Below are 16,845 nucleotides of genomic sequence, written 5' to 3' on the forward strand. Positions count from 1 at the left end.
ATTTTATGCGCTAGGGCTCGTCCACCCATATGTGCTCCATAGATACCTTCATGAACTTCATCAAACACGGTTTTAGCTCCTTCTGGTCCAACACATCTAAGTAAAGGTCCTGCAAAGGACTTTCGATATAGCCTTCCGTGTTGAATAGTAAATCTTGCCACACAAACTCTTATCGAACATGCCTCTTTTAAATCTTCGGGGAGTTTATCATCCCGAATATACTCAATGATGGGATCCATCCAACATTTTTCGCTTTCTATATATGAAACGAAGTCGACCTTAGCGCTCGAGAAATGTAACTCCTTAATGTAGAACGATGGTTCTAAGGTTTTTTCCTTAGCGTTCGCCAACCTCGAGAGTTCATCTACTACTAAGTTCTCCTTTTGGGGTATTTGACATACCCTTATTTCTTTAAATTCCTTCCTTAGATTCCCAATCAACTCTTGGTATCTCTATAAGCGAGGCTCTTTGATTCCATATTCTCCTTCTACTTGGTTGACGATAAGTTGAGAATCACTGTATATAGTTGCTTCAGCTACTGCCAATGCTGTCACGCCCTCCCAGCCGGTACCCTATCTGGCATACCCGAGAGTGTGATCCACAGCCCGAAGATCAGGTATCGAGTGATCAACCTCCCACATAAACAATAACATAATCATGAACAATCATAACAAGAGTGCGGAAGATAAATCATAGATCCAATAAAGAAAGAATGAATCATAAATGAATCAAAATAATAGATATAATCGAGTATCCAAACAGATAAGTAAAGCGAGGCAAAAATCCCACTTTACAACCAGCGGAAAAGTAGCTCTAAAAGAATAAACTAGACAAAGTCTAATCCCAATAGCAAGTACATTGGGTAAATAAATTGTTCTCCACTTTATAGACAACATCCTTGTAAGTGTAAATCTCATAAATGGCACAAGGACGCTTCCACTCAATGGTCGGACTAAGCATCGTACGGAGCATAACCACTCGCGGGATCTTCAGAGTAATTGTGGTAACCGCAATCACCTTCCTGGAGATATGTCTCTTCGCCTTGCGCTTCTTCATAGGGACCGTCATAGTACTCAGTACCTGCAGGATAGTCTAACAACATTGTACAATAAAGGAATGAGTTTCAAAGAAACTCGGTAAAGGCGATTAAAAATCCATAATAACATAAATGGCAGGATTCCAGAACAATCATAAATGCAATATGATATGAGACAAGCAATGAATGAATGAATCTAACTCTAAATATGCTGGTCTCTATTGGCAGACATGCTTTAAGTCATAGCACCGTACTTCTTTAGGAAAGTCCACTCACATCCTCAACCATTTAAGATATCTTGGATTCTCTCACGGATCATTTCACCGGTCTTGAGCAGCCGATTGGTAATGGGTCCTTCATCCCTCGGGACAAACCTTGGCAGGGGGTTAAGTCAACACACTCTCTCACAACCATTTGGTATAAATCTTGGCGCATGTCGGGGTAAAACCTAGCCAAATGCAAGTCTTCTACTTAGTTACATCAAGTCAGATCCAGATACGTCCATTCCTCGTCCCGACGATCCTTTCCGGTATCCTTCACACTAGAGTCGGCGTATCCTATGGCACCGACCAACTCGGACTACGGACTCATCAACCCTATTGGTTATCCACATATGGTAAACGGGAAGCTCTCACATCCTCTCACGGGTTGGTTACCGGTCTTAAGCGCCCGTGAGCCCAAGTCTAACCATATGCAACCCTACCAATAAATGGCCCCCCCAAGGGGGTTCGGCCCCCCCGGGGGGGGGGGTGCGGGGGGGGGGGGGGGGGAAGCCCCTTGGGGGGGGGGGGGGGGGGGGGGGTCCCCCCCCGCGGGGGGGGGGGGGGATCACGAGGGGGCAGCCAGCCAAAACAGTGGGGGGGGCGGGGGGGGCCGGGGGGGGGTGCTGCGCGGGGGGGGGGGGGGCCACGGCCCGAAGATCGGGTATCGAGTGATCAACCTCCCACATAAACAATAACATAATCATGAACAACCATAACAAGAGTGCGGAAGATAAATCATAGATTCAATAAAGAAAGAATGAATCGTAAACGAAACGGAATAATAGATATAATCAGAGTGTCAACGAGATAAGTAAAGTGAAGCAAAAATCCCACTTTACATCCAGCGGAAAAGTAGCTCGAAAGAATAAACTAGATAAAAGCTAATCCCAGTAGCAAGTACATTGGGTAACTAAATTATTCTCCACTTTGTAGACGACATCCTTGTGGGTGTGGGTTTCTTAATTAGCGCGAGGGGGGTCCCTTTCTTTGGGGGGGGTAAGCGTGGTGGGGGGGGTAACCACCCCCCGTGGGATCTTCGAGTAATTGTGGTAACCGCAATCACCTTCCCTGGAGATATGTCTCTTCGCCTTGCGCTTCCTCATAGGGACCGTCATAGTATTCCGTACTGCGGGATAGTCTAACAACATTGTACAATAAAGGAATGAGTTTCAAAGAAACTCGGTAAAAGCGATTAAAATCCATAATAACATAAATGGCGAGAATTCCAGAACAAACATAAATGCAATATGATATGAGACAAACAATGAATGAATGATTCTAACTCTATGTATGCTTTGGTCTCTATTGGCGGACATGCTTTAAGTCATAGCACCGTACTTCTTTAGGAAAGTCCACTCACATCCTCAACCATTTAAGATATCTTGGATTCCCTCCAACCATTTAAGATATCTCGGGCGACCGATTGGTAATGGGTCCTTCATCCCTCGGGACAAACCTTGGCGGGGGGTTAAGTCAACACACTCTCTCACAACCATTTGGTATAAATCTTGGCGCATGTCGGGGGTAATACCTAGCCAAATGCAAGTCTTCTACTTGGTTACATCAAGTCGGATCCGGATACTTCCATTCCTCGTCCACGACGATCCTTTCCAGTATCCTTCACACTAGAGTCCTCATAGTCCACGACTACGGACTCACCAACCCTATCGATCATCCACATATGGTAAACGGGAAGCTCTCACGTCCTTTCACGGGTTGGTTACCGGTCTTAAGCGCCCGTGAGCCCAAGTCTAACCATATGCAACCCTACCAATAAATGGCCCCCACAATGTGATTCCTGTCCTCTCACGGGTTGGTTACCGGTCTTGAGCGCCCATGAATCCCCATTGCTACCACGGGTCGTTCGGTCTCAATACCCCTCCGATTAGGGTCGACATAACAGGACATCCTAGCCAAACACTACTAGACAATCCTATATATGTCATCCAACGGTTTAGGAAGGTGTCCGGAGGGCATCTCCGGGAAACATCCCATAATATTCCCGTAGTAGTCCAAGGACGAGAAGTGTCAAAAGGACACCTCTCCTTTCCAAACCATACGTAAGCATACACATGCATCAATTCATATCATCACATATATGGTAACTCCATATATGGAAAGAAATCAATATTTACAATCATTTGTATAACATTGGTAAGTAAATCATACATGAATCAATTCAATATGAATAAGTAATGCTACTGTAATCAAAGTTATGCAACAGTAGTATATCATTGTAAGAATCTAATTTAAGAAACATATTAATGATATTCAAATATAGAAACTAGATTCATGCTATCTATGTAATTAAGGAAATAACCATCCTTACCTTTTATAACTCGCAAAGAATCCTAAGAAATCAAGTAAGATCTTGGCAAACTTGAGAAGAAGGTCCTAAACAAGTATATACAACATATTAGGAAAGATCCCTAACAGAAAATATAGCAAAACATCCGAAGCAGACCAATTGCTGGAGTTCTTTGTACTCATTGGTCGAGTGGATTGGTCGAGTGGTCCAGTCGACCAATCGGTCGACCAATGCGAGACGATAACTTATAAAATCGAGTTTTGAGATATGAAATCCGAATTTGGTGGTTCAAAAGGGTACTAATCAAGGGGTAGACTACATCGGTAGTATTCTAGCATATAGGGGACCTCAAAACACTAATCAAATCAAGGTATCAAGATCCAAATTAGGAAACAAAAAGTTACCATAAATAAATCAAACATGGATCTTGATGAATTTTGAAATAGAAAACAAGGACAAGAACAATAGGAGGATGGATCATTGCTTTCGGTAATGAAAACATGAAAACATGCATAGGTCTTCATGGAATAAGGCTTAGAAGCATAAATCTAAATAAGGAAATAAAACCTACCATATATGTACTATCATGCATCATGAAGAACACATAGTAAGGTAGAAGAGAACAACTAGAATTCTATGGATTATGGATCATAGAAAGAAAACACAACCATTAACCACTAACATGATCAATGAAAGAAGATCCAAAGAGATCAGAATTCAGATTAGGAAATTAACGAGAGATTAAATCATGGTTTGATCATGAATCCTTCAAAAGCTTGCAATGATCATGGTTAAGATCATTGTTCTAGCCTTAAATCCTTAGGATGATCATGAGAACATGTTCGAGAGATGTTTGCAACGAGAGGATGCAGCATCTCTTCTCTGTCTCAACTCAAAAAGGAAAGAAAAACAAAGATGGAGGAGAAGAAGAGAGAGTAGACATACCTTTTGATGCAAAAAGAAGAGTTCCGACGAAGATCCGCCAAGAAAACTCCAAGGATGCAAGAGAGATGACTTGCGAGAGGTCTTTGGTTCGTTCCGAGAGGGTTTGGAGGCAGCAAATACGAAGTGGACTCGAGGTTAGACTTAAATAGAGCAAGAATCAACCTAATTGCCAAAGACAGACACCCATTGGTCGAGTGGATTGGTCGGCTGCCCCGATCGACCAATCGGTCGACCAATGCGACGACAAGGCCAAAACAGGGAATTGAAGGCCCGGATCAAATCCAAACCTAAAGGGTTTTGCACACAAGTCAAGTGACTCACCTAGTAGGTAGAAATGCCTTCAAACCAAGATAGAGATCACTCCAAGTCCATCAACTAATTAGATCTTCATCGGGATTCTGTTTCCATAAATAGAACCTCATCATCAACCTTCATGGATTCAAAGCCGGACACCAAGTCCTCTCTTTGGGATGGCCCAAAGCTGACTTCTTACTTTACTTCGGGTCATCGGACCTACAAATAACAAGGTTTCCGGGTCAAGGTTAGGGCTGGGTTTCACATTCTCCCCCCCTTAAAGAAATTTCGTCCCCGAAATTGAAAGCGTACTGTGCTTCCAAAGAGGTAAGGAAACTTCTCCTTCATGTCTTCTTCCTTCTCCCAAGAAGCTTCTTCAGGGGTATGGTTCTTCCACCGAATCTTCACCAAAGGAATGGCGCGATTCCGCAGTTGCTTGTCCTTCCTATCCGGGATTTCGGCCGGTTCTTCATCATAGGTCAAATCAGCACTAAGTCCTTCGGGTGCTTGCTGCAAAATGTGTTCCGGATTCTCTATGTATTTTCGGAGCATCGAAATATGGAACACATTGTGCACACCAGCAAGAGACGGAGGTAATGCTAATCGATACGCAACGGGTCCAACCTTTTCCAAAATCTCGAAAGGTCCAATGTAACGAGGGCTAAGCTTTCCCTTAACATTGAATCTCATCACACCCTTCATTGGTGAGACCTTGGGAAAGACTTTCTCTCCAACTTGAAATTCCAAATCGGTCCTTCTCTTATCGGCATAAGATTTCTGTCTCGATTGGCGAGACTTAATCCTTTCTCTTATCATATCTACCATAGCACTTGTAGCTTCAATCATCTCGGGACCTAAGACTTTTCTTTCACTGTCTCGATCCAGTACAAAGGTGTCCTACAAGTACTACCATACAAAGCCTTGAATGGAGCCATGCCTATTGTTGCTTGATAAGCTGTTGTTATAGGCAAACTCAACCAAAGCTAGGTGTTCATCCCAATTACCACCCATATCCACCACGCAAGATCCGAGCATGTCTTCCAATGTCTGAATTGTCCGCTCGGATTGTCCATCGAGGTTGTGGATGATGAGCTGTACTCAAGTTCAATTGGGTTCCCAAGGCCTTACTGCAAACTATTCCAAAACCTTGAGGTGAACCTAGGATCACGATCCGAAACAATACTCAATGGCACACCATGCGGACGAACCACATTATCCACATAAAGCCTGGCTAGCTTATCCGAGTATGAGTGATCTTCATAGGAATGAAATGGGCTGATTTGGTCAACCTATCAACAATCACCCACACGGTGTCATTGCCTTTACTTGTCGAGGCAAGCTAGTCACAAAGTCCATGGAGATATCTTCCCACTTCCAACTAGGAATAGGAAGGGGTTGAAGTAATCCGGATGGAGGTTGTCGGACGGCTTTCACACGTTGGCAAGTCTCACACTTGGCAACAAAATCGTCAACATCCGCCTTTAGACCAATCCACCAAAAATGTTCCTTCAAGTCCTTGTACATCTTGGTGCTTCCCGGGTGTCTGATAAAGAGATTTGGTGTGCTTCCTTCAATATTTCATTCTTAACTTCATCGTTTGCGAGGCACACACGGTCTTCCTCTAAACAACAAAGCACCATCCATGGATATACCAAAGTCGGGGTCCGACTCGGGATTCGAAGAAATCTTCTCAACTTTGGTCAAAAACTCTTGATCGGAACTCTGTGAGCAACAATCTTATCTCTAAGACCAGATCTTGCCGTCATGGCGAAAGAATAAAATCAGAATTCTCGGGGACGATTTCCAAATCAAAACTCTCAATAGAAGACCACAATGGTAAACTCAAAGCATTCAAATCCAAAGTCTTCTTCTTGGTTCTTCCTACTAAGAGCATCGGCAACAACATTTGCTTTCCCGGGATGATCTTGAATATCACAATCATAATCGGAGACGAGTTCCAACCATCTCCTTTGTCTCATGTTCAACTCCTTTTGGGTAAAGAAGTATTTCAAACTCTTATGATCCGTGAAAATGGCAATCTTCTCACCGTAAAGATAATGTCTCCAAATCTTCAAAGCAAAGACAACGGCGGCAAGTTCTAGATCGTGAGTGGGGTAATTCCGCTCATAATCCTTCAATTGCCGAGAAGCATAGGCTACGACCTTGCCATGTTGCATCGGTACACAACCCAAACCAATCTTTGGCGCATCGGTATAAAGTTGTCATACCACCGGAACTATCGGGTATAGTCAAAACCGGGGCACTTGTCAATCTATCCTTCAACTCTTGGAAATTCTTCTCACGGGCGTCGGACCAAACAAACTTCTCTTCTTTCCTGGTCAACTTAGTCATAGGAGCAGCCAACCGAGAAAAGTTCTCAATAAACCTTCGGTAGTAACCCGCCAATCCAAGAAAACTTCTTATTTCCGTTCTGCGACTTCGGTCTCTCCCAATCAGCCACGACTTGGACCTTTTCGGGATCGACACGAATACCTTCGGCTGAAACTACATGACCAAGGAAAACCACTCTCTTAAGCCCGGAAATCACACTTGCTAAACTTAGCAAACAACTTCTTTTCCGCAACCTTTGCAAAGTGAAACTTAGATGACTCGCATGCTCTTCTTCGCTCTTCGAATAGATCAAGATGTCATCAATGAAAACAATCACAAACTTATCAAGCACATCATGAAATACTCGGTTCATGAGGTCCATGAACACCGCGAGGAGCATTGGTCAATCCGAAAGGCATGACTCTAAACTCGTAGTGACCATACCGCGTTCGGAAAAGCTGTCTTGAAGATATCACTAGACTTCACTTTCAATTGGTGATATCCGGACCTTAAGTCAATCTTTGAGAACACAACTGCACCCTTCAAGCGATCGAAGAGATCATCGATTACGGGCGGTGGATATCTATTCTTGATAGTCAACTTATTCAACTCACGGTAGTCGATGCACAAGCGCATACTACCGTCTTTCTTCTTGACGAACAAGACCGGAGCTCCCCAAGGTGACACACTAGGCTGTACGAAACCTCTATCAATGAGCTCATTCAACTGATTTTGCAACTCTTTCAACTCGGTAGGAGCCATCCTATACGGAGCTTTAGATACGGGGGAGCGGCACCGGGGACGAGATCAATAGAGAATTCGACATCTCTGTCCGGAGGCACTCACGATAGATCATCGGGGAAGACATCAACAAAGTCGCAGACAACTCGACTTCGTCGACTCTTTTCTCCACTATACCCTTGCCTTGAGATGAAGCATCATCCACTAGGGCATAGACTTGCATCGGTGCGAGACAGCACCTTCTTACAAACCCTTCTCTTTTCACCTTGAAATTCAAAGACCGGACTTCCACATATATGGGCCTGAATCTTCTTTGAGGAACAAAGGAACACGGCTTTATGGGCTGTCAACCAATCAATTCCCAAAATAACATCGAAGTCCTTCATGTCAAGAATCACAAAATTGGCTTCCAAGTTCTTCTCACCAATCAACACGGGACATTTAGATAACCCCTTATCTAGTTTCTCATGAGGACCAGTGGGTGTACTAATCAATAAACAACTAGACAACTTCTCGGGGATTAGGTTAGTCTTCTTGATGAATGCGAGATGACATGAACGAATGAGATGCACCCGTATCAAATAAGACAAATGCGAAATAGAAGCGACTAACAATGTACACTGTAATCACATCATGGCTTGGATCTTGCTCGATCTTTGGAAATGCTGAAAACTCTACGAGAGGGAGGAGCGGGGAGCACTCTTCACCCAGGCGGGCGGCTGCTTTGGGCGGGCCGCTTCGGACAGAGCACGAGCAAAATGACCAGCTTGCTTGCGGTAGAAGCAAACGGGATTCTTTGGATCCAACGGGGGTGGCTGCAACGAGAGGACTTACGAACAAAAGGCCTTGCACTCGCACTTGCACTTGCACTTGCATTTGCTGGTGATCGGTTTCCGCCATCTTTTGTTTAAAGCGGCCGGGCTGCTGAAAACCCGTGTTCGACCTACACTCTTAGCTTGAAAGGTAGGAGTGGGGTAGGGTGTAGGTCTCACATAACGACGGTCATTGCGATCCACCAAACCCGAGAATTCCTTGTGCGCAAGGCTTTTGCACACGAGCACTTTCCTTCTCTGTTTCTTCCAACTTCTTCGAGTTACTGCACCACTTGAGCATAGCTCACTATAGGCTGGATTGTGAGATAAGCTTTAATGGCGGGCGCAGTCCTTTGAAGAACTTCTTTGCTTTGGCGAGGTCTTCCTTCAAAGAATGCGGAGCAAAGAAATGAAGCTCCTCGAACTTGTTGGTACTCCAACACGGACAAAGTTCCTTGAGTCGAGAATCATAAACTCGGCTTCCTTTGCATCCTTCACCGCCTCGGGAAAGTAGTTCATACAAAAAGCCTCTTTGAATAACTCCCAAGTTACAACTCCTGCATGCAAACCTTCCAAAAGCGGGACGAGTGGAGATCCACCATGCATCGGCTTCTTGTTGCAACACGCTCGGCAAACAAAATCTTACGAGCTTCCGAGCATTGCGAGATGCCGGAAAGCCTTCTCCAACTCACGAAGCCACTTGTTAGGAAACAAGGGGTCCTTGGTAACACCGGTAAAAGTGGGTACTTGCATCTTGAGAAAACTCTCCATCGGGCGAGTATGAGGAGTTCCAGCTAAACCTCCCGCATTCGGGGACTGCGGCATGAGGATTCACATTAGCACCAGCCGGGTCTCATTATGCGAGTCATGAAACCCACCAACATCTGGTTGGTGAGCGTGCTTCTTGCTGCTGCATCATATTGCCCATAATATTGGCAATATCTACTGAAACTTCCAACATTCGGGGCACCGGGGGATCTCATGAGTACCCTGATCAGCATTTGGTATCTCACCACCTCCATGAGGTACTTCACCACCTCCCTGAGGTATTTCACCACCTCCATGACCCTTTGGATTCCACCACGCCCACTTCTCGGAGTAACCATTACTGCAAAAACCGAGAACATCAAAATACCGAATTTCGAAGATTCAACATAAACCACAAGTCCAAATGATTTGAAAACTTAAATCATGCTCAAATATATCCATATAGTCATCAAACAATATTCCATAAGGCAAAAATCACATTTTCCAAAAATTCAACAGCAAATGAGGTCACTTGTGACCATTGGTCGAGTGGTTGGTCGAGTGACCCGGTCGACCAATCGGTCGACCAATGAAAACAGAATCTGAAAATTCGCATTATAAGCCTCATTTCCACATTCCAACCTCATTCTAACTTCTTCCAAAGGTGAGAGAGCTCTAGGGAAAATATCCAAGAGTTCCCACAAGTGTTCTTGAGGTGATTTAGTGCTTCAACAACAACAACACAACACACCATCTTCACAAACAAGGTAAATCTCTCATTCTTTCTTCCATTTTCATCTTCTCATGCTTGCATTTCAATAAAACCATGCTTTACTTGTATCCAATGCTAGAAATCATGCTTAGGAATGCTTAGAAACATATTCCCTAGGTTTTAAACACAATGACATGCATAGACAACAAGTTTTAACACATTTGGTGCTCATCTCGCAAAGTTTTTATCCGAAATCGATATCTTTAGAAAAATTTCGTTTTCTCTCAAACCGCTTGAAATTTTCGCACGAGATCAAATGCTACATGCTCAAGATGACATTGTAGATAGGTCCATACAATTTGATTTAACCAATTTCAACTTTTCAAAAATCCAATTTTGACCTAAATTGCAAAATCCCCAAATTTCTTCTTGCTGAATTTTTCGCTTTAATCCAAGTTTTCGATCGATTTTCATCAAAACAACTTCATAGACATGAAATTCCAAGTATTGTGCACATGCTAGTATGTTCAAATCAAATTTCCCCCAAATTTGAAATTTTCCGAAAAATTACGAAAATACCCTTTTTGGCTCAAATCTTGAAATAGCACTAATTGGAAATGTCTCTTGTCTCTTCCCACGGATACATCATGCGAGAGGGGAGGACGAGGAGGAGGTAGAGGTCGAGGTCGCATCGTAGGTGCTCTCTCGGGCGGAGGTCGGGTTCCTTTCGAGCCCCGAGAGAGGAGGTTGGGAGGCCGGACCTGTTTGACACACCTCGGGCCGAGTTTGCATGTACGAGGCCTACTTCAGCTATTGTAACATCGAGATGGGGCGTCTACTTCACTTACGCCAGCTCGGAGCCTTCGGGGATCCGGCGGAGGTTCGACACTTTACGGTGGACTCACCTCTTCACGAGGATTTGCCGGTATGCCGGGAGCTAGTGAGGTTGTTCTTCGGCAACCTTACTTACACGAGAGGAGGCTCGGGGCCGGGGACATCCACTCGGACTTGTCCTCGGGAGCGGGGTCCACCGGACTCGGATTCGCTTCTCTACCCGGACAACGGCCGAGATCTTGCGGGTTCCTTACTACCCACGGCGGTGTGTGTGGATACCTGCGGGAGCGGACTGGACAGACCATCGATGCCGTACGAGCTTCGCGAGATATGCTCTACGCTATGGGATAGCCGCCGATGCTTCACACCGTGGACTAGCGGACGGATGACGGGTTCTGCACGTATTATCGGTCGCATAGTCGGCCGGAAACATCATGCCGAAAGCCGGACATCACCATCGGGTCACGGTGATGGAGGCCTTGGTCATTTACCGCATCTACATGGGCTTCGAGATCGATCTTTCTTACATCATTCAGCGGGTCATGCTTTGGACTTGGTTCTGCGGCCTAGCATGCGGAACCTTTGCTATGGGAGGCTTCGACTTTGATCTTCGGGCATTTCGGGGTGAGTTTCGAGGATACTCCGATGGACACTAGATCACGGGGATACCCCATTGGGACTCGGACCATTCGACGGATGAGACTACATCGGTTAGAGAGATCTCCTGGTCCCGGAGGGTGAGGATGATGATGAATCGAGAGGATGAGGATGAGGGATCGAGAGGATGGAGGAGAGGATATCGGTCTGATAGTGATGATCGGGCCGGAGATGATCTGAGATATGCGCGAGGCTGAGCCCGTGCATCACGAGTTTCCTTCATCACACTTCGAGGCGGGTGGCCCTTCACATGCGGTTCCGGAGACTTCAGATCTTGGTGCACGAGATGAGATCGATGACTTCCATGCTAGAGAGGATGGAGGTCGGACGGGAGCGCAGATGTACGAGAGGATGGAGTCTCGACGGGACGAGGATAGAGCATCGGGTGACTCGGCTAGCGAGAGGAGTTCGGAGCATATAGAGATCGAGTAGATCACCTAGATAGTTGTACCTTAGGATTTCCCATTTATGCATTTCAGATGTAATCATTGTAAAAACTTTTGAAATTAATGAAGTTCATTTTGTTTCTCTTTAATTATTGTATGTTATGCACTTTTCTTTTCCTTGCATTAGTGTCATTTGTTCAAGTATAATTATGGTATGTTATTGCGAAATGTTCTGTTATGCCTCAAAGTTCAAGTTTCTAATTCGGTGTTCTATTATTCACTTCTAAGAGTAGAAGAGTCACTTCGGATCAATGACTCGGGAATGTTCGGTTGTTGCCTTTTGTGGTTAGGATCTCCTCGAACCTTGGGCTCACGATACCAATCATCACGCCCTCCCGGCCCGGTACCCTATCGGCATACCAGAGAGTGTGATCCACGGCCCGAAGATCGGGTATCGAGTGATCAACCTCCCACATAAACAATAACATAATCATGAACAACCATAACAAGAGTGCGGAAGATAAATCATAGATTCAATAAAGAAAGAATGAATCATAAACGAAACGGAATAATAGATATAATCGAGTGTCAAACGAGATAAGTAAAGTGAAGCAAAAATCCCACTTTACATCCAGCGGAAAAGTAGCTCGAAAGAATAAACTAGATAAAAGCTAATCCCAGTAGCAAGTACATTGGGTAACTAAATTATTCTCCACTTTGTAGACGACATCCTTGTAGGTGTAGATCTCATAAATAGCACAAGGACGCTTCCACTCAATGGTCGGACTAAGCATCGTACGGAGCATAACCACCCGTGGGATCTTCGGAGTAATTGTGGTAACCGCAATCACCTTCCATGGAGATATGTCTCTTCGCCTTGCGCTTCCTCATAGGGACCGTCATAGTATTCCGTACTGCGGGATAGTCTAACAACATTGTACAATAAAGGAATGAGTTTCAAAGAAACTCGGTAAAGCGATTAAAATCCATAATAACATAAATGGCGGGAATTCAGAACAAACATAAATGCAATATGATATGAGACAAACAATGAATGAATGATTCTAACTCTATGTATGCTTGGTCTCTATTGGCGAGACATGCTTTAAGTCATAGCACCGTACTTCTTTAGGAAAGTCCACTCACATCCTCAACCATTTAAGATATCTTGGATTCCCTCCAACCATTTAAGATATCTCGGGCGACCGATTGGTAATGGGTCCTTCATCCCTCGGGACAAACCTTGGCGGGGGGTTAAGTCAACACACTCTCTCACAACCATTTGGTATAAATCTTGGCGCATGTCGGGGGTAATACCTAGCCAAATGCAAGTCTTCTACTTGGTTACATCAAGTCAGATCCGGATACTTCCATTCCTCGTCACTGACGATCCTTTCCAGTATCCTTCACACTAGAGTCCTCATAGTCCACGACTACGGACTCACCAACCCTATTGATCATCCACATATGGTAAACGGGAAGCTCTCACGTCCTTTCACGGGTTGGTTACCGGTCTTAAGCGCCCGTGAGCCCAAGTCTAACCATATGCAACCCTACCAATAAATGGCCCCCACAATGTGATTCCTGTCCTCTCACGGGTTGGTTACCGGTCTTGAGCGCCCATGAATCCCCATTGCTACCACGGGTCGTTCGGTCTCAATACCCCTCCGATTAGGGTCGACATAACAGGACATCCTAGCCAAACACTACTAGACAATCCTATATATGTCATCCAACGGTTTAGGAAGGTGTCCGAGAGGGCATCTCCGGAAACATCCCATAATATTCCCGTAGTAGTCCAAGGACAGAAGTGTCAAAAGGACACCTCTCCTTTCCAAACCATACGTAAGCATACACATGCATCAATTCATATCATCACATATATGGTAACTCCATATATGGAAAGAAATCAATATTTACAATCATTTGTATAACATTGGTAAGTAAATCATACATGAATCAATTCAATATGAATAAGTAATGCTACTGTAATCAAAGTTATGCAACAGTAGTATATCATTGTAAGAATCTAATTTAAGAAACATATTAATGATATTCAAATATAGAAACTAGATTCATGCTATCTATGTAATTAAGGAAATAACCATCCTTACCTTTTATAACTCGCAAAGAATCCTAAGAAATCAAGTAAGATCTTGGCAAACTTGAGAAGAAGGTCCTAAACAAGTATATACAACATATTAGGAAAGATCCCTAACAGAAAATATAGCAAAACATCCGAAGCAGACCAATGCGGAGTTCTTTGTACTCATTGGTCGAGTGGATTGGTCGAGTGGTCAGTCGACCAATCAGTCGACCAATGCGAGACGATAGCTTATAAAATCAGAGTTTTGAGATATGAAATCCGAATTTGGTGGTTCAAAAGGGTACTAATCAAGGGGTAGACTACATCAGTAGTATTCTAGCATATAGGGGACCTCAAAACACTAATCAAATCAAGGTATCAAGATCCAAATTAGGAAACAAAAAGTTACCATAAATAAATCAAACATGGATCTTGATGAATTTTGAAATAGAAAACAAGGACAAGAACAATAGGAGGATGGATCATTGCTTTCGGTAATGAAAACATGAAAACATGCATAGGTCTTCATGGAATAAGGCTTAGAAGCATAAATCTAAATAAGGAAATAAAACCTACCATATATGTACTATCATGCATCATGAAGAACACATAGTAAGGTAGAAGAGAACAACTAGAATTCTATGGATTATGGATCATAGAAAGAAAACACAACCATTAACCACTAACATGATCAATGAAAGAAGATCCAAAGAGATCGGAATTCAGATTAGGAAATTAACGAGAGATTAAATCATGGTTTGATCATGAATCCTTCAAAAGCTTGCAATGATCATGGTTAAGATCATTGTTCTAGCCTTAAATCCTTAGGATGATCATGAGAACATGTTCGAGAGATGTTTGCAACGAGAGGATGCAGCATCTCTTCTACTGTCTCAACTCAAAAAGGAAAGAAAAACAAAGATGGAGGAGAAGAAGAGAGAGTAGACATACCTTTTGATGCAAAAAGAAGAGTTCCGACGAAGATCCGCCAAGAAAACACCAAGGATGCAAGAGAGATGACTTGCGAGAGGTCTTTGGTTCGTTCCGAGAGGGTTTGGAGGCAGCAAATACGAAGTGGACTCGAGGTTAGACTTAAATAGAGCAAGAATCAACCTAATTGCCAAAGACAGCACCCATTGGTCGAGTGGATTGGTCGACTGGCCCGATCGACCAATCGGTCGACCAATGCGGAGCAACAAGGCCAAAACGAGGGAATTGAAGGCCCAGATCAAATCCAAACCTAAAGAGGTTTTGCACACAAGTCAAGTGACTCACCTAGTAGGTAGAAATGCCTTCAAACCAAGAAAGAGACCACCCCAACCCAACAAACAAATAAAACCTCCACCAGCTTTTTCCTCCAAAAAAAACACCCCCCCCCCCCCCCTTGGTTTGGACGGCGCCCCCCCACCCCCCTTGTGGGGGGGCCCCCAGCTGTCTCCTTTTTTTTTTTGGGGCCCCCGGCCCCTAAAACCGGGGTTGGCTGGGGTTGGTGGGGCCTGGTTATCCCAAATAAACCAAAGACAATCTCATATGGGGTGGTTAGGTGGCGTGGCCCCCCTCCTCCATCTCACATCATATATTCCTTTCTTTATCGAGGTTGAGGAGTGCGGCACGCCCCCCACCCCCATTCTTAACAAAATAATTATAATAAATTTTAAAATCAAATATCATCACATATATGGTAACTTCATATATGGAAAGAAATCAATAATTACAATCACTTTTATAACATTGGTAAGTAAATCATACATGAATCAATTTAATATGAATAAGTAATGCTACTGTAATCAAAGTTATGCAACAGTAGTATATCATTATAAGAATCTAATTTAGGAATCATATCTATGATATTCAATATAGAAACTAGATTCATGCTATCTATGTAATTAAGGAAATAACCATCCTTACCTTTTATAACTTGCAAAGGAATCCTAAGAAATCAAGTAAGATCTCAAGCAAACTTGAGAAGAAGGTCCTAAACAAGTATATACAACATATTAGGAAAGATCCCTAACAGAAAAGATATCAAAACATCCAACACAGACCAATTCTGGAGTTGTTGTACTCATTGGTCGAGTGGATTGGTCGACTGGTCCAGTCGACCAATCAGTCGACCAATGCAGACAGTAGCCTAAAAAAAATAGAGTTTTAAGATATGAAATCCGAATTTGGTGGTTCAAAAGGGTACTAATCAAGGGGTAGACTACATCAGTAGTATTCTAACATATAGGGGGCCTCAAAACACTAATCCAATCAAGATATCAAGATCCAAATTAGGAAACAAAAAGTTACCATAATTAAATCAACCATGGATCTTGATGAATTTGAAATAGAAAACAAAGACAAGAACAATAGGAGGATGGATCATTGCTTCAGGTAAAGGTATCATGAAAACATGCATAGATCTTCATGGAATAAGGCTTAGAAGCATAAATCTAAATAAGGAAATAAAACCTACCATATATGTAACTACCATGCATCATGAAGAACACATAGTATGGTAGAAGAGAACAACTAGAAATCTATAGATTATGGATCATGGAAGGAAAACACAGTAATTAACTACTAACATGATCAATCAAAGAAGATCCAAAGAGATCAGAATTCAGATTAGAAGTTTAACAAAGATTAGATCATGGTTTGATCATGATTCCTTCAAAAGCTTGCAATGATCATGGTTAAGATCATTGTTC

The sequence above is a fragment of the Hakea prostrata genome, chromosome 7 (assembly GCF_041222555.1).
Source record: "Hakea prostrata isolate BN-2017 chromosome 7, UWA_Hpros_2, whole genome shotgun sequence".
NCBI classification, from domain to species: Eukaryota; Viridiplantae; Streptophyta; class Magnoliopsida; order Proteales; family Proteaceae; genus Hakea; species Hakea prostrata.